This window comes from Bombus vancouverensis, chromosome 10, assembly GCF_051014615.1.
Source record: "Bombus vancouverensis nearcticus chromosome 10, iyBomVanc1_principal, whole genome shotgun sequence".
Lineage (NCBI taxonomy): Eukaryota > Metazoa > Arthropoda > Insecta > Hymenoptera > Apidae > Bombus > Bombus vancouverensis.
The window spans coordinates 1,184,798-1,207,926 of NC_134920.1; the positions used below are offsets into that span (position 1 = coordinate 1,184,798).

General features: G+C 36.5%; 1 protein-coding gene and 1 long non-coding RNA gene across 12 annotated transcripts in view; one reads left to right on the forward strand and one right to left on the reverse strand.

The window, feature by feature from the left end:
* Positions 1–8: 8 nt before the first annotated feature.
* Positions 9–10,134, reverse strand: LOC117159207 (uncharacterized). Of its 4 annotated transcripts, none has more exons than XR_013059329.1 (4): positions 10,032–10,134; positions 9,292–9,911; positions 8,455–8,592; positions 9–8,366 (listed from the first exon to the last, which is right to left on the reverse strand). It is a non-coding gene; the product is annotated as an uncharacterized LOC117159207 (long non-coding RNA). The 4 variants fall into 4 exon arrangements; XR_013059328.1 differs by having other exon boundaries at positions 10,028–10,134; XR_004464527.2 differs by having other exon boundaries at positions 9–7,985; positions 8,084–8,366; positions 9,292–10,134.
* The window catches only part of LOC117159203 (very long chain fatty acid elongase AAEL008004), a 37,586-nt gene continuing 17,301 nt past the window's right edge, over positions 2,845–23,129 (forward strand). For 4 of the 8 annotated variants that reach the window (XM_033338822.2, XM_033338825.2, XM_033338823.2 and 1 more), the window contains exon 1: positions 13,451–13,962. The gene's annotated coding sequence lies outside the window, so the exon portion shown is untranslated. The other 4 variants (XM_033338819.2, XM_076622036.1, XM_076622037.1 and 1 more) reach the window with 4 other exon arrangements.

The following is a 23,129-nucleotide window of genomic DNA, read 5'->3' on the forward strand; positions in this document are numbered from 1 at the left end:
TACGAAAATTTATTATTGCCAAGTTTCAATAACGTATTAGAAGAATATTTGAAGAATGGTTTATAATAAAAAAAGTAAAAAAGAAAAAAAAGAGAAACTAACGTCGACAAGACTGTTAATGTAGTCGTAAAACGTACATGTAAATATTATTTCCGGATTTTGAAAAAGATACTTTCTTTCTTTGGTAAAATTAGCTTTCGACGATATACGAATGCATTTCTTCAGTTGACAGATCAACAAAGGTCTGTTCCAATCTTTATCATTCGTTCCAATGTGTACAGGAATTGATCTTCGAGTTACGATTTAGCGAATAATTTTATATCTTCAACGCTCAGAGTGTTATTCCTTTATCCGACCTCTTCCGTTCACATAAAATCACACCAATATATTATTCCCAACTACGACTGAAGTCAAATCGTACATTGTAACGCCATATAAATCGATTAAAATCGCTCATCCTTTTATCACTTCTTTAATGTGTGTAAACTCGCGGTAAATTCTATTCGAAACGTAATTGTATCCAGTGATTATAAATTTTTAATTCTACAATATCGTGCGAACCAATACGAGTCATGAACGTATTGCATAGTCGTTTTCTTTATTTATTTTTCTTTTCTTTAATATATATTTCATTATGAACGTATTTTTAAGAATATCTCTAGCATAGAAAACAAAGCAATTTTGCACCTGTTAAAATCTTGCAAAAAATACCATATTGTGTTTTTGGAAAATGTAACGTAAAAGTAAAGAATTCTGTCGAACCAACTCGTGTCTGTCAATGAGGACAATAAACCACGACGGTAGAACATTCTAGCGGAAGTTCGTAAATATTTCATCAACACGTTTGTACAAAGATCATTTATCAGTAGAGTTCAAAAAATCTACCATAATATATCACAGCGATTAAGTATTCTCCGTACTTCTTCCGAAGTAAAACGCAAAGAAAAGAAGTTAAGTAAAACCTTACAAAAGGAAGAAAAAGGCTGCTTCTCAGCATACGCGTTTTTACATTGGGCACGTGCAAGTACATAATACATTTCGGCTAAGTCTTGCACTCTTTTGATGAAATTACGATAATACTATTAAATCAAACAATACGATTTTTCGAAAATCCTTCAGAACTTTTACGACCAAGATTTTTGCAATTCATGCTACTCGAGGCTCTGAAATACTCTTCGTGTCGTTTTGACTAATGATTTCGATATTTTGTTGACGTTACACTTTGCATTCTTAATCTTACATCTGATGAAGTTAACCATAATGCGAATAAAATTTGCGAATTATGTTATAAAAGGTTACAGGAAGTAAGCCTCTAATGATGTTAACTATAAGATATCTGTGTACTAGATCGATGACTAATTCATTCATTCGAATAGAGTGTAACGGTCATGGAAAGGATTTGTCAACGTATAAGTGTACTTCCTTTTTTGTTTCTTTCCACGCAACATTCACGTCCTACAGGTACAATACGAAACGAGTTAAAATTACGCCATTCTCAAACAAACTAACTATTCATTTTTTTGTATACGTATACATGAAACAATACATATACAAAATGCGTATACAAAAGACAAGAGAAGAAAATTAAAAACACCGAATTCTCATGATATATACTATATGTAGATTTAACGAGTGGATATTTGAGTTTTATAGAGGAAAAGAAAGAGATTACTTGCGCATAAACACATACATAAATCAAGATGGTCGATCGTCTTTCACTTTCAAAAATAAGCATGGGAAAAGAAAAAAAGAAGAAAAACTGTTCAAACCACGTGAAAGGTGTCACAAGCCAAGTTCACATGAGGCCGAGAAGATAAGAGCACACACATCGTCATGTACCTACTTAATGTTACGAACTCTGTAATGATTATTGATTCTCATTATATTTTTGTACATAATTGGGGAGAATTACACGAGAATAAATGAATTAAAAAGGAGCGAGTTGCCTTCAGCCATGAACACAGGGAAATCGGTGTACGTTTATTTAATGATCGACACACCCCTTGAAAACGGTACGCACTAGTATTATTGCTATATAATTGTTAACTAAGCACTCCAGGAAGTAAATAATGACAGCAATGTTTGAGTAGTTCGCACTGTCCATATCGATTGAAATTAGATGAGACAGAAACTCTCTCTTATTATACTTTATATTTACTATAAGTGTATGTTATAATAATCTGTCAATTTCGAAGGCCTATTGATAGCTATTTTATTAACAATTTATAATATTTTTGATTCTAAGTTCATTACATTTACTGGAATACTCGCACGATGTTACGCAATAGAATTATACTATTGACATTTTCATACAAAAATTTGAATATCGCTGCATGCAATGAAATTTGATACATTTAAAAATACAACGATATCAATTGTTAGGGTATTATCAGATTACGATGAGGCTCAGATAGCGAAAATGTTCATTGCTACACGCGTGAAATAAAATTCAAAATTAAAAGACAAATTTAGTAATTAGTACGATACCACGGTAGGTTATATTAATTACAAATCTTTTCATATTTTATATTACTAAACGAATAGTATGTGCAGTATAAATAAACGCATTCTACACTATTTTAATTTTCGTCAGGTTAAGTTTATAAATTTGAATTTGAAAGTAATATCGATTTTAATATCGATCTAACGTCGAGTTATCGATCTATCTATATATGTACCATAATTGAACAGAACACGAATTATGTATGTCATTGCGGCGTCGCTGGAAAGAGTGCAACAATGAAAAGATTGTATAGAATTACTTCATCGTATGTGTGTTCATTAAACGTAATTTCGTATCTGATCTTTAATTCAGTTTGTATTTTCTGTATGTTTGACACTTGATATAAGTGACAGTTGCTGCACGTTCCGAATTTCCATGCAATGCAAAATGAATGAATGGTGGAACAGTGATGTTAAGTTTTACCGAAATTCAAATTTCGTAGTTAAAAATTCTGGTTACAGTAATGACAGAAACATTGTAATTCTACGATACACGTAAGTAATTACTATTCTAACTACCTTATGACTGTTATCAATACCGAATGAAAATTATTTTTAAGAAACTTATGAGTAAGTATTATGTTGATACGGTGACATACGGCACGCCGCGAAGCCATCCGACAATATAATACAAAGAATCACAAATCATAGGCATAATACAGGTGCGTATCTTGTGAACAAAGATATGTATCAGAGAAGATGAATTTTTTAAAGAACAGAAGATGATAGTTTTCCTAAGATATCTCCCATATTTATTCAGTCGGTATAGAACAGTTTTTATATAATCGATCATTTTCTACGAAAGAAAGCGATCGTTACCGTAACAAAAATAGCAGCGTGATTCGCCACGATGAAACATTCGAAAAAAAACTTGTATTACAAGCATAATCGAATTTTCTAGGATAATCGCGTATACGCTGGTTCACAACATTTCGCAACGTTAAACATAAAATAGAAATCAAAACATCGAGATCGTTATCGATCAATCTTCGTAATTACGTAACCACATAAAATTTCAAACTTTCTTATGATTTCACCGTTCACGAATCGCCGAGAATTACGAATACCAGCGTCGTAATAAATCCACCATGTCGTTGATACCTTCCAAAGACTTGCAACTGACACGTTTTTGTTTATCATTGTTCAGTCGGAGAAAAACTTGGGGTTTTGTGGGCTCCTCAGCTGGTAGTTACGATCCTGTCGGCGGTTCTCAGTGCAACGACGAAACTCATAGCGCACTACAGGACGTCAAGGGAATACGAGAAAGGTACGGCGATTTTGCGATATGATGACGATGATACGTACAGTCGTGAATACGCTGCATGAGAGTGATGCGTAACACACACCGAGAAGGAGGAAGAATCGTCGAGCAAGCTCGAGCATCTCCGTCGAGCCCCGCCCTGTATATATTTTTAACCGGATCCATCGAAAGTCTGGCCGGCGTGGCACACCGTTCGTTCGAGCAAGTGAGGTATCTATTGACGTGCAGGAAGAAAGAAAAAAGTCAGAAGGACGCAAACGAAAGACAAGATACATTCGAACGACGCAACAAGTAAAGAAAACTGCATCTCTTTCGTTCGACCTGCACGCTACTGGTAAGTAACATTTCTTTCGATCAGCTGATTATTCAGATTACCGGTGTATTCAAGGCATCATGATCTAAGCGTGCTCCCGTCTCGTGGAATCGATGCTGCGCAGCAACTTTGCGCATGAATCGAGCCCCTTACAGCGGACAACCCATTGGACGATTTGGATGAAATGGTTCAAATCGGTTAGGTGCACGTGCTTTGGCTCAAATATATACATACTCACTGTCAGTGACGTTTAGTTATTCAATGTGACAAGGTAGTTAAACGGAATTGTGCTTTTCACAAAGTTAACCTTAACACTGTGTTGCTTTGGAAATTTTTATATACAGGAAGACAAAATATACAGTAGCTCATATAGTATTTGAGCACTAACAGAAACTTTTTATTAATATACTATGTATGTTAGACAAAACATTTTTGACATACATAGATGTTATAAAATGTCTAGTGCAAGTATACGTATATAGTTTTTTATAATACACATAATATATACAAAGAAATTTTCTATAGTAGGTATTCAAATACCTCCTTGAATCCCTATATACATAGCGAGTAGATGGAAATTTTCAAATGAACCTCGATTGAATGTTTTAATTACTGAATGTTAGAGATTCCTGACTTTAGTAACTTCTTAAGGTATAGTATCTTTTATGATCATCAGATGCGCTCGTTTGTATGCGAATATCTAACGAAACTTCAATTAGCACATCGCATAAGTACATCGTTGATTTCTTATTTAAGAACAGTGTTAAACAATACAAGCATTAATTAATCCCAATTAATTTACAGCAAGTCCAAATTATGAGCAGGTATAACAATTTCACAGTAAGATTAATCTGTACGATCAGTTTTATAAAACGAAGTTCTCTCTCAATTATCGAAGTTAATTGTCTATTATAGTCGCCCTGCTTCATAACAATAGTTTTAATCACGTAACAAATAAGCATCGTTTTCAAGTCGAACAAGGACAAGCCCGGTAACATTGACGATCTAGAGAATACAAAATCAGCGTGGTACATCCGACAGAGATATTCCAAAAAATCACGCGTGCATTCATTACGAAATAAATCATGTATTCGCTGAAACCGGCGAGATTGTTGCGAGAAACTTCGGTACTCCGCGATGTTGCCTCGTGCACGTATGTGTTGTAAATCGCTAGGAAAATCGAAGGAGGGAAAGTCGATAAGGAATAGAATGGTATTGACCAATTTCGTGACAATAGAGGACGTTTCGACATTTATAAAAACGAAAGCGTCACGAAATCCGATAGGCACACTTATCCTAAATCGATTTGCGTAATTTTGTTTACACGCGAGTGGAAGTCACGAGATGAAAGTTCTCGACTCGCGTTAACTCCCACAGGGAGGTTTTGGACGAAATCTCTCTAATTCGTCGTATCGAGGTTTGCGAGGGCAGCGTCAACTGATTCGTTCAACGACGATGGAAATAAGGCTGGCGTTAATGAACATGGAAATGGAAGTTTGTGAGGGTCAGTTGGATCTCTCTGTCTGTCTGTCTGTCTGTCTATTTGTCTGACTCTCTCTCTCTCTCTCTCTCTCTCTCTCTCTCTCTCTCTCTCTCTCTATCTATCTATCTATCTATCTCCCCCTCTTTCTCTTGTCTGCCATCCTTGCAACCGGTTTAACTTTGATTTTCACTTCCGAGTGTCGTATACAAGTAAAAGCCAATATCGTTATCGGAACGATAGAAAAACCAAGGAGCAAGGTGAATAGAGTTTCGGCGGAACTTTTCCACTGGGGAAAGAAAGTGTACGATGACGTTGAGTTTACGCATGATTTCTATGTTCTACGTGCGTAAATCTTTATGGAATTCCACGGAAATCACGATCTATTGGAGCCGCGACTGAAGGTCTCGGTAGAAACGAACGTTCAACACGTTCAATTATACTAATTACACGTAACGTCGAGACGGGACTTTTTTGCATTGCATCGATCACTCGTTGAAACGATATGAAACACGCGAGAAAGTGTTATATATACAATGTACAATCCGAAACGTGGCTCTGAGTACAAATAAAAGAATTCTTTGGATTTTTGTAAAATATAATTTTAAGGAATATTATAATTTTATGCGATAAAGTTCCACCGGTGAATCACGCGCGATCTATCGTGCGCGTGCTAGGTCGATCGTTGGTGTCGATTCTTTCAATATTCTCCTCGCGTATCTACAGATATTTCTCCACAACGAAACCTTCGACATATTCCTCGGACCACGGAATCGAAGACTGCGTAAAATTCTTCGTTCTTTTTCTCTGTCTTTCTCTGTCTTTCTCTATCTTTTCCCTTGGACGGTTACGCTCCGTTCACCACAGAAACAAAGTAAATCCACGGGAATCCTTCGTTTGATCGAGAATTAGGCAACTAGAAAGGCGGAATTAAGCGAGTCGAGTCGACATTTCGTGGCTATCGTTTCTTACTTGGATCACGGTTTCTTCGTTTATCTGCTTTTAATTACGTAAAATTCTTCGAAAAGCACAAGCTTTTAAGCGAATCGAATTCTCGCTTGAATATAACGTTTGTAAAATTTCGGACATCGTAGAGAAATCATCTCGGTCGTATTTCGTCGAGCAATTGAATGGAGATCTTTAAAGCGCGTTTAGTACATTTGTGGAAAAAACGGTTTTTATGTTACACTGTTCCATAAATTTCAAACACCCAATGTGCTTCTTACGTCCCCCTTCCGACGAAATGGCTACAACCTGTGTATACCAAAACGATTGACAAAGGTTATAAAACTATATTGTTAATTCAATTTTCGCTAAAACGTCCTATAGACCCATATTCGAGGTTTCCATTCAATCGTTCGACGATGAATATCTAGACGTTCAATCACGTCTCACGATTGTAATTGCACTTGAACAAAGTTCGTTAGACGAGGGACGACTAAGTATTTGCACGGACGAACGATTATTTCAACGGTGCGTAATTCCCGTCGATGCCGAAACTTTCTCCCGCGGCATGGACTTCGGTAGCCCGCTCGATGAGAAATTCCACTCCCTACCCCTGCGCGGACGACTTCCATGTAATCGAGACGGTCAAAGGAGAATCATCCAATCGAATCTTTATTTTCCAACGTATGATTACGTTGCGTTGCGACGAAACAGAGGGAACTCGCTACACAATTCTGTACAGTTAACTCCCTACAGAATTATTTTTCGAACTTCTTTTTCTTTGGACAAATTTCCACTGACCCAATATAAGATTTCAGTTCTTCTTTCAGCTTAGAGAAGCATTGCGTAACTTCTTCTTGTCTTCTCGTTTCTCGCGTGCTCTCGTTTAAATGATTGCAGCAAATCTCCAGGGAAGTGTAGAAACGATATGACAAAAAGGTGGGCCTCGTTGCGAAAAATAATGTAGGTCAAGTGGCCTCGAGGCGCGATCCATCAGCTGGCTGAAAAACAGGACACAATGTCGAGCATACCGAATCGTGTTAATCACGATTCACAAACGGTACGAATCGCTCCATTAAAGCCGCCAGCCGGGAAAGAACATCGTGGGCACGTTTCTATCGTTGTGCAACGGACTATCAACACTCACGCTCGACTTTTGCGACAGTGATTCGTTGGTTCGTGTCCCGAACTCGGTGAAACAGTAGGCCAAGGCTAAATTCTTTGTGTATCGGGTCCTCTGTTATCGGTCGATCGATAAAATCGAACCGAATACGGTACTTTGTCTCAAATGTTGCGCCGTGAAATCCGCTTCTTTTACGAGCTACTGTACCATCTGACGCAGTGACACTGACGGAAGCGGTTGGATAATTTTCGTACCGTTCATAAACCACCGTCGTAAAACATCGTCCGACTTGATTAAATCCTAAAACGGATCGACCGTTAACCCGTGGAAATTATATTTAGAAACCCCTTTGTGCGTATTTCTGCAGATAGAAAAGTACCGGTGTACTCGCGCATTAATTGCAGCAGCGCGCGCGTATTGCGATCAGCTGAGCATGAATGATCCAATGTTGTCGCTTACGTAAGATGGACGAATTAGGTCGTGTGCCATGTGGAAAACGCGAGAACTCCTCTTGAATTCTTCTTCGAGCGAGCAATTGCTCCGCGTGCGACAGCCATTCACTGCCCACTACCGCAACGAGATACCGCTCCACGTTCGCCGATTTGTACAGGTGGTTTCATCGGTGTATATCGTGCCTTCTGTTCGTTCGTTCGTTCGTGTGAACAATCGTGTGTTTGTGAGGGAGGGAAATAGACTGCTCCGAAATTCACAGTCGCGTATCCAAACCGTTCTGTCTAAACAACTATCCGTGAGAATAATTAGTGAGTATCTGCTTTGGAAGTTTGATAAATTATACAGTATGTCTTATAAAACATGAACGTCACATTTACCGTACAAGAGTTTAGATGTCACTAGCGATCAATATTTGATGCCTCGTACATTTAGAAATAAACGTTGCATCGACAGTGAGCACTTTGTAAAAATATTCATTGATCGGTCATTTTCCAGTTTATAGATACATAGCTTGCCTAAAAAATAGCGTACTTGCAATATATGATTATTCTGCTGAATGCCTAAAACAATTTTCTTATTAACACCTTGCGCGATGTTATTGAATGCAATTATACGTTCGTAGATGCAAAAAAAAACATGAGGCAGCACGCGATAGTAATAGAATGAATTCTAAGCATTGTGGTTAAACGTTTTCCTTTGAGATAAACTTCCGTTTTATTGCCTACCAGCGATTCAAGTGTACTGTAATTTCCTCGTCGTTTCATAGAACGGGTCAGTTGCCAGAACTCTGCTAAAGCAAAAGTAGCTGTTTCGCTCGTTTCACCAACTATTTACAACCTCTTTCAATTAACAATGAGAAAGTTATGTAATCGAGTGTTATCGTGTAATAAATGCCAGATTGAAAAAGTTCTTTTATGATGCGCGTGACTGTCGACACGTTTTTATATCTCACTTTTGTTCGATGCTACTGAAGTAGCTCTTATTCTAACAAGAGGCTCGACCTTCGTTCGATCGACCAAATTTCATTGAATTTATTACTAAATTTTATATGAGCCATCGTCGCTTAATCAAATTTTCTAAACATGAAAACTAAGATGGTTGTATTCGCTACTCATCTCTTTCTTCATATATTCTGTACAGATACGTTATAGCAGTAAAAAAAAAGAAAAGAAATTGAAAAGTATTTGTTTCCAATTCGTAAATTTTGCACGTACCTTGAAACTTAGACGATAAATAATGTCGACGCGCTTCGACTCATTTTGACTAGAGACTTGAGATTTAAAATTGTTGACCAATAGCCGATGATTCTTCGATCGGTAAAAACTACCCATCATGAAGGAAGGTTACAGGAGAGTTCAAAGAAACGTGCTCGTTTGTATATATGTATAGCCATAACAGCCGCCGCGGTCTGTTTTGAATTTGAATATCGTTTAACTCTAAGGACACTCGTGGAAGAGATGTTAACGATATTCTTGATCGTGACGCAGCGCGTAGGGATTCGGTGCTTCGAGGATTCCTCGTGATCTTGAACTTAATACAGTCGACCAGCTTTGCTTTGGTTTTATGTAAATGCAAAGTTTGTAAAGTCGAATGGCTCCACTCTGTCGCAATGTTTGCTTGAAAATACGCTGCTCCAAGATCCCGGAGGCAACCAGCCAGCCAGCCAGCCACCTTCTAAGCTTTACATTTTAAGCAGTTCCTCTTCCTCTTCGTCGAATTATGGTCGACCATTTATTGACGATTTTGAACTTTACAAAGGTCTCTCGTTCGTCGATCTACGCCGTTCAATAAGATCGATCGTAAAACATTCGTGAACCGTCTGAACCACCGGTCTCTACTCGTCCAGATATTTTCAAAAATACATATACATGAAAAGTGACGTAATTAGCAATGAAATTGCATCACCGACCAAAAACGTGTTGCTTCGTTGCGAAAGACCGTGATACCTACTTACTCGCTGGATTTGGCGATCAGACAAAATCGCGAGACACCGACCGCTCTTCCTCGATAATCAGGTCTCTTCTACGAGAATCATGACGCGACGTCTTCGTGGAAAGGACAACCGTGCACTCTCGTCTATACGGTAATTGGCAAGCCAGCCACGCATTGTCGTACCGAGAAAATATATCTTTAGATCGGTACGAGTGCTGTTCGAAATCGAGCGCGAGTTTTTGAAAATTACCATTCACATTCCCGCACGAACCCGTGCGTGGGAAGAGTAGATTTTAGAGAGAATTGCGCGAGAGAAAGAGATCAACTTTATTCATGTGTCAGATTCGTTTTTGCCTTGAGTCACTGTTAGTTTCGAAGATATAATAAGATCTAATAAGCCAGAGGCTTTGCCGAAATACGAAGAGAATCCAAAATAGGAGGTGGAATCATCTTGTGACGTTACAATTTGGTAGAAAATATTGTCTTCTCTTGTTTGATCGTTTTTCTGCGTCGCTGAATAAGAAACGTCTATCGTCATCGATGTACGAACCCCAGGTCAAATTATTTGTGTTTTTCACACGTCTATGCGTATTTTGAAATTACACGTGTATTCTTTACACGAGTAATTATGTTGTTCGAAGAAAAACAGTGGCTTGTAACTGCATGAGTCGCAAAATTGCGAGTCCGTGGAAAGTGCATGTACAAATCGTTACGTTTTTACTTTCTATATACGAAAGAAGGCGAAAATACTGTTGATAGAAATTGAAGGCGAAACTCTTTGCCAACCTTTGTTCTAGTTAGGAATTAAAGGTTAAGAAAACCAGCTTGACCTAATGCATCCTTCTTCACGCAAATCGGAGATTTAATAAGAATTGGAAATCATATTTACAAATAATCATTTGCATTACTATTTTGCAAAATTAAGGCACGAATAATTTATACACAAGTTAAGTCGTGGTATGTATTGGTACAATAAGAATCACCTAACTTGGTAATAATAATACATTTTATTGGATATAGAATGTAATTCGAGTAAATTTGCAAATGTCGAAGTTTTGAAGAGAGGGAAGCATTCTAAACAAACAGAACATATTCCGTAAGTTTCCGCAGCATGAATCCGACTGGGTACGAGAAACGAATCGAATAAAAACACGTTAAAAATTCAAAGTAGTGAACTTTGCCTGGAAGCAGGCAAAAGACAAATTTGTCAAACCGCCAAAGTTTTCAATTCGAATTCTAATTGAGTTGTTAAGGAAATGTTCACGAATGGAATTTACCTAGCGATCAGTTTTTAATAGACACGGGCGAAAGATAAATGAACTATTTGTATTTCGTGCAAGTTCAACAAAGATCGTAAACACGTTTTAAGTCTTTAAACCAACTATTCGCGTATTCGCGAACAAATCCTTTGTCACATGATGTCAGTCACGTCGGCCAAACGAACGAAACCTTCATCTGACTTCTTGACCATCGACCAAAAGGCTCCGAAGGATTTAAACTTATCTCGCAAAATTCATTAATGCTTGTAATTACATTATTCCATTATGATATCTTTCATGATCTTTTCCACTAAATAAGTCAAATTTATTGATAATTTTCTTGTATTTATGAAATTAAAAACTTGTTTACAAGCAAGCAAAATACGATCATTAGCTTTTTTATAAAAATATAATGATAATGAATTATTTATCAGTCTATTGCAAGATTTATTGAAATAGGACGTTGAAGAAAAAGAATACGTATTTACGTATCTACACTTTTAGCAAGTCATACCTAGTATTTCACAGAAACAATTCACGTCATTAATAAAATTTCAATTTTCAGACTTTACTACCTCGTACATACGTAGTTGTTATTTCCTATACATTTCTTAATTGTACGATTGAGTCTAAAGTTATCATAAAAGATGCAATTATGTATTATATATTATGTATTATATATTCAGTAAAATAAATAAAAAGATATAAGTAGAAGACAAAGTAAGAGAAAAGCATCTACATAGATCGGGAGTGAGTCAAAAAACGCGGTTTATGCGGTTCACTAAGGATTAAAATATATTCTCCGAAATCAAAATATGTTTCAGAAATTTTATAGTCACGCTATCTCGAGAAATAATCTCTCAAGAAATAGCAGCGACTCTGTAAAACTGAAAATGACCCACATATGTGATACTTTCCGACGAAACGCAGAAAGTGCAAGTATTACAATTAGCCAATTAACTGCATTTGACTTGTATTTGTTTACGCACTGCACGACCTAACCACATAAGAGATTTCTAAAATTAAATTCTGCTGTTAACTGGATAAAAAAATCTCTATTAACCTTTAAAAAGCTCTATTAAACAAAGAACCCCGAGAAAAAACCTAACGCCGATTTAACAATTTAGTATTCTGTATAACAATGAGAAGGGAACATGAACGACCGATGTCCATGTTTAGTGAATTTTTACAACGTGGCAAGAATGATAATGACGAGGTATCATCAGAGGGAGATAATACTATAATAGCGATAAAATAATAGCGATAACGAACGCAATGCAATACGTAATAAAATATATAGATACACGTATTTTATAAATATATTCACATTTCTTAATACATTCTTTATATATATTATATGCCATATCACAGGCATTATTAGAACTAAATCTAAAGGACCTATAATGAGCATTTAAGTTTGGGTCATAGAGATCGGAAATTGGCCTCTCTTGTAACGATTTCTCACCTGCCCTCCGAAGGTTAATCATATTACTGAGGATAATTATGTTACTTTGTAATATGAATGTTTGGATATTATTCGCAGAAACAATTATCTTTAGCGTCAAAGCAAGCAAAAGGATTGACGTAAAACTTTAACAGACCGCCATAGCCTGCTTCATAAATCGTCCTTTTTTGTTGAATTCCAATTAACTGTGTAATTTATTATATAAATTTATTCGTTCTGTGTAGACAATTTATAGCTGTGATAATTTGTTGTAATTATTCTCAATATATAAGTCGTTTAGATCTTATATAATACGTAGTTGTTTAGCTTGAAATACATTTTTTATTTAGAGATGTTTCAATCCTGTACTAGATGATTTACATTTTATAAAATATGAGCATAAATCTTATCTTTAGAAATAGTAGCCGCGTATAAAAGCTACGAATGAAATAAGTAGGAAGTAAATCGTAGAGAACATTCCAGAAACGAGCGAAGAGGAAGACTCGCAGGTGGAATAATTAGTAGAGACGAAAGAAAAGTAGAAGGATCGCGAAGGGCGGTAAGAGGCGCGCGACGAATGTTGTCCATGAAGGCGACCGATCTCGCGTCAAGCGTCGAAAGATCGCAAAAGGTAGAAGGGATGCGATACCAATATGGCGGCTCGGTTAAAAGCAATCCACCAGCGTAACCGCTGTCAGTCCGCAACTTGGCACGGCGGCAGCGCGTTTATTCGTACGAATATTATCGGTGTCGCATAAGCGCGAGTTTCAACTCCGACCCTTTTTTCCTCTTGTTTCTTTAGCTTTTTATTTTTCTTTCCTTTTCTTTTCTTTTCTTTCCTTTTATTTTCTCTTCTTTTATTTTATCTCTTTCTTTTCTTTTTTTAAATTTTCGTTTCGTTTCATTCAATTTGATTTACCCTAGTCTATTGTTTGATACTATTTCGTAAAGTTCACGAGGAGAGAAAGGAGGAGTCAAGCGAAAACATCGTGTCTCCGTAGCCGATTTATAAAATCGTGGCGATTCGTCGTCGGCCCACCGTGCCTGACAACTGGTCTTCGTTCGTTCATCGAGCAGTTCGTGCAAATTCGAGAAAAACTTGGCACAAGACGAAGGTTCATGAAGGGACAAAAATTCGTCGAAGAATTTCCCAATCAACAGTGACACGAGAGAGAAGAAGAGAGTGTGTGTTCGATTGTTCAGAAAGAGACGATTACGTGAGATAACTGCTGTCTTCGGCCGATTGTCCGGTAAGTGAGCTGAAAGTAACGCTGCCACGCTCGCTTCCAATAGAAGCGCAACCACTTCGTGCGGTTGTTTTTCCTTCTGACATGACGTAACGAATTGACGCCGTCCCACGGAAACGACTTCGTACACCCGCCTCTCTTTCGGTTCGCTCACCGAAACGATAATTCACCGGTTGTTCATTTATTTTTACGCCTCGCGGTCTCTACCGTACCACAACGACTCGACCAAAAATTACGCGCGTCTCCCTTTCTCTCCCTCCCTCCCTCCTTCTTTCTATTCACCCTTTGATTACTCGTATGCGTTACAGGTGGTGCAATTTTAATCGTCGTTAATAAAAATGAAAAAGTCAAGCTCGTCGCTATTATACGTTTCTGGGCCAGTGTCTTATCTCGCAATTACTCAATAGCAAATAACGTGCGATTACTTCAAGCAATATAAGTGAACCAAGTGATACGAACCTTATCACTGCACGATATCGTGCTTAGATATAATTGCTCCGAAAAAGATATGCACACGCGTAGACAAAGTTGTTTCTTATTGAATACACGCGAGCGCAATATATATTACCTACATATATATATATATATATATCTTGAAACTGCCAACACGGCGCTTCGTGTGTTTATCTCGTAGGAATTCGTAACGCGGCATAAAACTGCTGCCGATAAATATAACAGTGATATTTTCTCCTGTCACTGAACCAACCGATCAACTCGTAACAGTACTCTCCTCGACGTAAACGCTAAGACATTTCCCTCTGTTGACGTTGTCTTTACGGTCTTCCTCTCACACGCTGTTTTGTCCCGTGAATCACGAACCACGTGAGCAGTCGATTTGACTTCGATTCACGTTCTACTCAATCGCGTCGCGCTTCTTTAAGGCGTGTACTTAGGTACTTAGGTTTGCCTGCTAGGTGGTCTTCGTCGTCGTACAAACTTCCATTGTTGGTTTCGAACTTGAAAAATTGCGATTCGATTCGATCTTTTTCGATTCGAACTCTGCTATTCTCCTCGTCCCTTCACATTCGCATTCCTTTAGATATCTTTTCACTGTCACATTTTGAGATACCTTAGTCGCAAAAAGCGTGGTATACACAAAAAGTAGTAATATTTGGATATATCGAATACTAAAACCAAACATTTCAGAGCTATCTATATTTTAATAATATTCGTGTAATAGAATTTTCATTTTGGGTCGCGCAGATGCGCGAAGTTGCTTAAAAATTGTCAAATTTTGATTTTAAATGATTAATTCGGTAGACGTTGACTCTCGTGCCACATTGATCATACGTTTATACTTTAAGTGTCATTATCTTTAAATTCATATTATTCAATATCTGAAACAACAACAACAATAACGATCCCTTCAGACATTTAATGTCTTCGACGATAATTTCATTAGATTCGCAGAGGCTAAATTAGACATTACGCGAGATACAAAGGATGAATTAAAAATAATTTATTAGTTACGTGCGTAACATATTATTATCAAAGCAATTAGGAATAGAGTAGATATCGACTCAGTTGACCACAAAATATTAGTTTTCATGACACGAGGCTTTTATTCTTGCTGTATCATTTTTTTAATTATCAGTGTATACATGCACATTCCAAATACATATACTGAAAATCGATTACTTTGTTTTATTACCAGTGTCGCCTCTAGTCTCTCCAGTATTTACTCGCCCAATATTTATGCAGGTTGAAAAACACGAAATTTGAAACGAGAAATAACAAGAAAGTTGATTCCCAAATTGCTAATTACGATATACGTATCTATAGACGTTCTAATTTTCGTAAAACTTAATATCGTCACTGTTCATTGTCCCGTGCGAATTTTAATGTTTCCTTTACGTTGGGCGACCCATTAACTTTTAAACGAAGGATAATTTTTTGTATTCCTCCGATTCCCTGCACGCTTCGAAACGAATATTAATCGTGACCAATCGTTGCTTAGGGAGATCCACAACCGGAAGAAGCGCATCTTGAATCTGTCTAATTGCCAATTCGAATCTCGAAATGCGGTGTCCTTGCATGATTGGCAGACTTCCTGAAAAATTGAACGAATATTCAGAAACGTTTAAGCATTTCCGTCGTCAACGTAATGGCCTAAATCATTCATTCATTAAAATTGCAAAAACGTACTCTTAATTCTTTAGTTTTAATTCTTCCCCCTTTTTATATACTTGCAAATACGTATTTAAAAATATAGATGTTTGATAATGTGAATGTTTAGAAATTTGAATATTTAAAAATTGAAATATATACTTTCCAATATTGGTGGATAACAATAAGTACTGGTATAATTTAAAAGGTTTATTTAAATTCTATTTAGATATCTATATATTTGACTGTGATATACGGAACTATTCATAATTATTGCTAATGATACGAATATAATGGTATATTTAAGTATTGTAACATTTACATATCTACTAATTAATTAGGCTCATCAATTTGGGTCAATAACACAGCCGCACTAACCACTTACGCACTTTTATGATATATTAGTTAACGATATATGTTTGTCTGACAAACATATTTAAAATTTGTATCATGCAAAGTACTTTTATATGTCTATAAAAATTTGTTATTATAAAACTGAAATGTAAAAGCCGACAAAAGGATGCACCGTTGGACGGGTATACTGTAATAATATATTTTATAATATATTTATTTGGGACAATTATATATATGATACTATATTAATTATTAATGACTAAATTGTTATATATATAATAATATATGTTATATATATAACAATATATTTTATTGGAACAATGGAGAATTGAAACACTGTCTTCTTGATTGTATTATTAATTGGAAATTACACGTATCTTAAATTTCAATTATTCAATGCCCATAGAGTTTTGTAGTCGTTCGAATAATCATGAACAGTAATGTATGTCCATGATGAAATATGATCCAAAATTACTCGTTCATGGATAACTATTTTGTGGGGATTTTCTTTTTTATCACGGTATTAATATTCCTTTCGTAATCCTTTAGGTATTAGTGAAAATAATAAATAACAAAGATGAATTTTTAATTAAGGGACATCTTGTTCGCTGATATAATTACAAAAAGTAAGGTAGAATATTTCCAATATTAGTAACTATTACCTGTATTTATATAATTCATATTACCTATATTTTAGATAGAATTTTAAATACAATGAAGAACAAAGTGCATTCTCTTTGGTCGATTATATAAGCTTGAAATTATGTTTCCATAAAATCGAACTGCAATCGTATTCATGTTGCTGTATTTAGTTGCATTTCATAATTTTTCATAAGTGCGCTTCGGTTCACACACTTAAGAGAAACAATTTGGGTCAATAACACAGCCGCACTAATCACTTACGCACTTTTATTATATAGTAGTTAACGATATATGTTTCTCTGACAAACATCGTGCGTGAAACGATTCCTTGCTCAAATACCACCAAAGAACGACTTGAACGTCTGACCTCTACCTTTAAGAGCCTTGGATACACGCGAGACGGAAGTTTCTGGCTGCCGTAGTTCGCGATGAATTCGAAATGGTTGGTTAAAACCTAATGTCACATGTTTACATACTGATCAAAATAAATGCGTATTGCTCAACAAAATGTTATTAAAATAACATCATGAGCATCGTAAATAGACTTTAGATTTTTTACGCGTTTATTTTCAGGATGTTCCTTATTGATAAAAAATGTTGTACACGTAGATATTGTTAAGAGAGTAACGTGACTTATCTTTGAGTGGCTCGAATCGTTTTAATCGACATTAATGTTGTGTATATGTTTGTAATATAAATGTATTGGGTGGAGTACCATTGGAATTCCTTGGATCTTACGAACTGGTGAAATACAAGGCAATTCGTTTTGGATATTATGGAGGCCTAGCGACCGAGAGCTTATGCATAACTAGTGTTCGATTGCCGAAATTTATCACAGATCGATAATTTCTCACATAGCTCTGAATACGCGGTGATTTGAACGAGCTCTGGCAATCACGCGGCAACATATCTACTTGGTTACATATTACGTGAGAGGACGTTGCGACACCCGGCAAATTTTCTGAAAGAAACCGAAACGAGTTTTGCTTTCTCTCTGTACTTTTTAAACTTCTCGCTAGATTGTTGACTACTTTTATATTCCACTGCAAGTCGGAAAAATCCAATCAGTAAGTTATTATAATTGTAACATTCCTCGATACTGACGAAACATTCTTGGATTTAGAACTCCTTTGAACGAAGAAAATCTTTATACGTTTGCTGTAATTTGATCTTTTAACAGAATTACATATATAGCTTTCTATTCGGTAATCCGATGAATAGACTACGGATGTTTGTGCACTCGTGGAAAATTTAAAAGTGAAGAACTATAAAGTGCACAATGTACAAAAATATACAAACGAGATATAGTATCTGATAAATGAAACAAAAGTTTTACGCTTTTATTTATCTTCATATAAATACGAATCCGCGGTCTAGTGATGAACCAAAATTGTTATACAATTTAAATTATCGACTTATCTCACACAGTAAAGAAAACAATTTAGAAATGGAATACCGTATTTGTATAGCACAACTACTACGTGGTTAATACGAATTATCAATCCACGAGAAGGTAGTGCTCTCAAATAGTTAAATCTCCCGTGAAACATAATGTCTTCTTAATTTCGTACAACTGGCAATAGTTCATCTATTCAGCGCGTATTTTTCGTGATTTTCGAACTATGTCAAGAAAAGACTTTAATACGATCGTTACGTAAATGAATACTATCGGGTTGCTTCTTCTTTCTAACCAATATACCGCCGTGAAGTACCATTAAATCATCACAGCTCTCGACAGGTTGCAGCTTCATGCAGGTATGTACTTTCCCCGCGCTTCTTATTATAGAGAACTTGTTCGTCCTATCTAGCTTTGATTTTGGAGGAAAAAAGGTTAATCGGTGTGTAATAATCTTGCCCGATGAAATTTCAGAAATGGACGAGGAAAGCGATTCGCGGGAACAAACGTGACTTTTGTGAATATGCTTTGTGCATGTGGCAGAAACGTGCTTGAAGTATACGTTATTTACTATTTGCTTGTTTGTTTTTCGTAATTGTTTCTTCATAATTTGTTCTTCCTTTAAAACATTGGAATTCTAAAGAATTTTCTGGAAGTTTTTGTATTCCGCTCACCAACGAGCCTCTGCCTTGACGTGTTTAATTAGGAATGTTTTCGTATCTAGAAAATTCATAAAAACAACAAACGATCGTGGAAAACAGAACTGCGTAAAAACAGTTGCATATATTCGATTAGTTAGCATAATAAACGTCGATGTTATGTTTATGAGAATAACAATCAAAATTACATAAAATAACACTGAAGCAAATACTGTACTGATTGTCGAACATGTTCAACTTTTTTTTGTTCCGAATCTCCTTGCGAACTATTGTTACTTGCTAACTATTGAGATCTGTCACATTATCGGGTTGGATGACACAGCAACGATTTACCACATTGAGGTTTTCATGTTGCATGATGCAACATGGACTTGCGTAATTATTTTAATGTGACATTTTTTTTCGTTAATCGTATTTCGACGCAGTTTAGCATTCTTAAACTAAAAGTCACAAAAACGTTATGTAATTAATTCGAACGTGCCTGAGAGGCAGCGCATGTGATTTCTCCTTGATATCGTTAATATTGCAACAGCGATTGTCATTCAGGAAAAATATTATCATCACGAAGGATACGATAACGTTACTTTTCACAGAAATCAAATTTAAGAAAGACATAGTGACGGCACTGTTCGACAAAGATATAACGAAGAACCGGTTAAAATGTTAAATGTTTTATCCGCTAAAAGTGTCTTTCGAATTACCCGGTCGAATATCTTTTATTTCGTAGGGAAAAAGAACTAGCGTGACTGGATCAACTTCTTCCAAATTGTTCCTTTCAAAATAAGGAAAAAACTAGTTTAGAGTAATTTAATTGTTAATCGCTCGAAGATGTTTCGTAGAAAATCGAGGAATCTGACCTTGTCTGTGTCTCACGTCATTCCTGACGATTTATCTCCTAGTTGTTTTACTCCATGTGTTAACTCATTAAGGATTAAAGTTGAGTTAACGCCACATTTCACTTGTAATTCCTTTTCAGCCAATTACAGTCAGTTTACATTATCCACAAGTGAATTGATATTATTGAATTCTTTTGAATTAACATTGTAACTAATCAAAAAAAGAATCATAAGAATTTCTTCGACCTAGATATTAAATTTTATGAGATTTGCAGAAATCGAAGTATTTTATATCGATTTTAGTCGAGAAGAAACTAACAGTTTTCGTATCATAAAAATTCTTTTTGTTTCCGATTTCCTTCCGATTTGTATAATAGGTTTCTCCTATGTATTGAAAATCTATTACTCTAATATATTTGATTTGATAAAACGGTAACGGTATTTCATTTACGTTTTATAATAATGTTGTATTTCCGCAGCGTTTACACATTATTTTGCTGTGTGGTGTTTAATGGATTAACGCGTGCATTCTTTCGTCGTATATCTAATCGTGAACGTAAGCCCTCGCACGTTGCGCGCAATAAAGCTGCTGTTGTATGTTCCCTTACGTTCGGTATATCCGGTCGAGCAACCTCTACAATCCGCCCGAGCCTTTTACAAACACCAATCAATACGTTTGCTAATGGTACTTGGAATTAATGTGTGAATATTTGCGACCAGATCTCTACCACTTGTAATGAACACTAATAATTCGTTTCGCAATAAAAGTGGCGGATAAAACTGGTCAAGATATACAGGTATTTCCTAATACTCGACCAGGTTCGTAGTCCATTCAGTGAGCGATAGTCAATGACGATAATAGATACATCCAACATAGACATAGTCAACGCCGCAATCTCAATGATGTATGTTGCGCGAAATAAATAGTTTAATTTGACGAATGCTACGATAGACGTATAGTAGATGGAAACGATACGCTGAAGTCGTAAAATCAGACACTGTTTGGAGTTTACAACTTTCGATGGCCGCAACAATTAATATCTGTCTAAAAGATCTTCGTTTAGATCCATGCGATGTCAATTGTGAATCAGTTCTTCCTTTGTAATGTATCTATAAAAAATTGTCGCGTTGTAAAAAGAACGGTTATATTTCGTTTCTAATTTACATATATTCTGAAAGCATCACTGATTATAATGCATTGTCGAACTGCTATTAATTGTGGAAATTAATTTAAAATCAATCGGTGAACCTACAATGATACCTTCGTCGAAAATTGTAAATTTTATCCATTGACCGATCGTTTGACCTCGTTATATTACTTACATTTATTATACATCGGTAGATGATCGTTTCAAGTCTGAATTCGTGGCGCGAAACAAAGATCAGAGGCAATTGCCAATGACTCGAGTCGTTCCCCTTTCTTTCCGCGTACGATAAAATTACGTATCTAATTAACGTCGTGAATACAGAAACTATCGTGACCTCGACATGGTCTCGTTCGACGATTTCACGTATCGCGATTTTGTTACGTGTACGCATTTCCAAAGTCATGCCAATCGAGGAGTGGAATAAATACACATACTCGACGTAAGTGCTTGTGGCTGTTTCGTGAATTTGAATTGAATGGATCATTAAAACATTTTTAAAAATCCGTACATCTCCAACCGTTTACCGTCATGTCTAATTAACACACGTGAAATATTGAACGATGACGACTGAAAAACTATAAGTACCGGCCTTGCTAACGAAACAGTTTTCCGTGTGTGTGGAAACTTTCTTCTTTGTAGCTTCTATCACGATTTGCAATTAGTCAAACTGGTAGGGATTTTGCAACATGCAGACCAGGTCATCTCGCTCCTGGACTTAGCATAGTAAGAGGGAGAAGTGAACGTTGGCGGTTCTAGTACCTTCCAGAACATGAAATTAAAATTTGCCCGATCAAAGGAGCTGTCCTTCTGTTCACGAAATATTTCTAACTCTAAGATTTCACTTGGAAAGTAAGAATATAGTAGGACAAATAGTTTACGTAATTGGAGTTCATATTTATTCTCTCCACTACCTATTATTTCTCGTTCCTATAAATGGATAGAAGTTTACGTTCAGATAAATGGATTCAGTTAGCACTTCCATTAATTGAGCACTAAAAGTTCGTTCCAGTAAATGAAATTCATACAAACAGAGTTCCACTGTAATAAAATTCTATCGTTCATCGCAGTCCTATCATTTACTTATACAATCAAAATTAGAGGATTAACTTGTCAGTGACGGAATCTTTACAGATACTATAATACTCGACATACAACAGCGTATGTTTAATTAACAAAGATCCTTGAAGTGTCAGAGCCACCGGAAGCGAGACGGTCGAGGTCGCGACAAGACGATGCGAAGATGGAAGATCCGTGCACGAATAAGCGGTTCAGAACGCTAAAAGATGTATGATTCAGTCGACAGAGAGTACTCGTGCGATACTACAATCAGCTGAAAAGTATGTCGTACACTTCTATTCGTGAATATGTGGCCGCAATTTCTCGTAAGTGTCAACAACGAGGCATGTCTGCTTATTCCTTTCTCTCGTTGCCCTCCTCTCTGCCTCCCCCCCCTCACTCTCTCTCTCTCTCTCTCTCTCTCTCTCTCTCTCTCTCTTTCTCCACCAGTGAAGTTTTGCTCTCTGTCTCTTCACTTAATGCTCCCCAAAACAGCTACATGTTCTCCTTTTCTTCTCCCGCCGATGGTTTTCTTACATCTCTTTTTATTTTGTTACTCGAACGCGCAACAATTCGCGTATTACTTAAGATCACCGGCCGGTTGCGTCGCTCCATAATAGTTAAACCTGCAGTTTCGTGCCGGCGCGACGCGGCAACAAGCCACGCGCCTTCGACTTTCCCGCCGTATGCCGTTTCACCGACTGCTCTGTCATGTATCACCGCGACACAATCGAATACAAGTCTATACGGAGTGCCTCGGAAATGATCATGTAATCGACGCAAGGAAGTGAATAATCGACAAAAGGTTATTCTACGCGCGAAAATAAATCTAAACTGTACATTAAAATTTGTACGGAAATCCCCTTTATTTCATTTCATTTTCATTTGACCAAATCTTATTTGAAAATTGATGAAATGACAGCTGTTCACTCACTTGTAGTAAATATTTTGTAATTTCCGCGTACATTTTCCA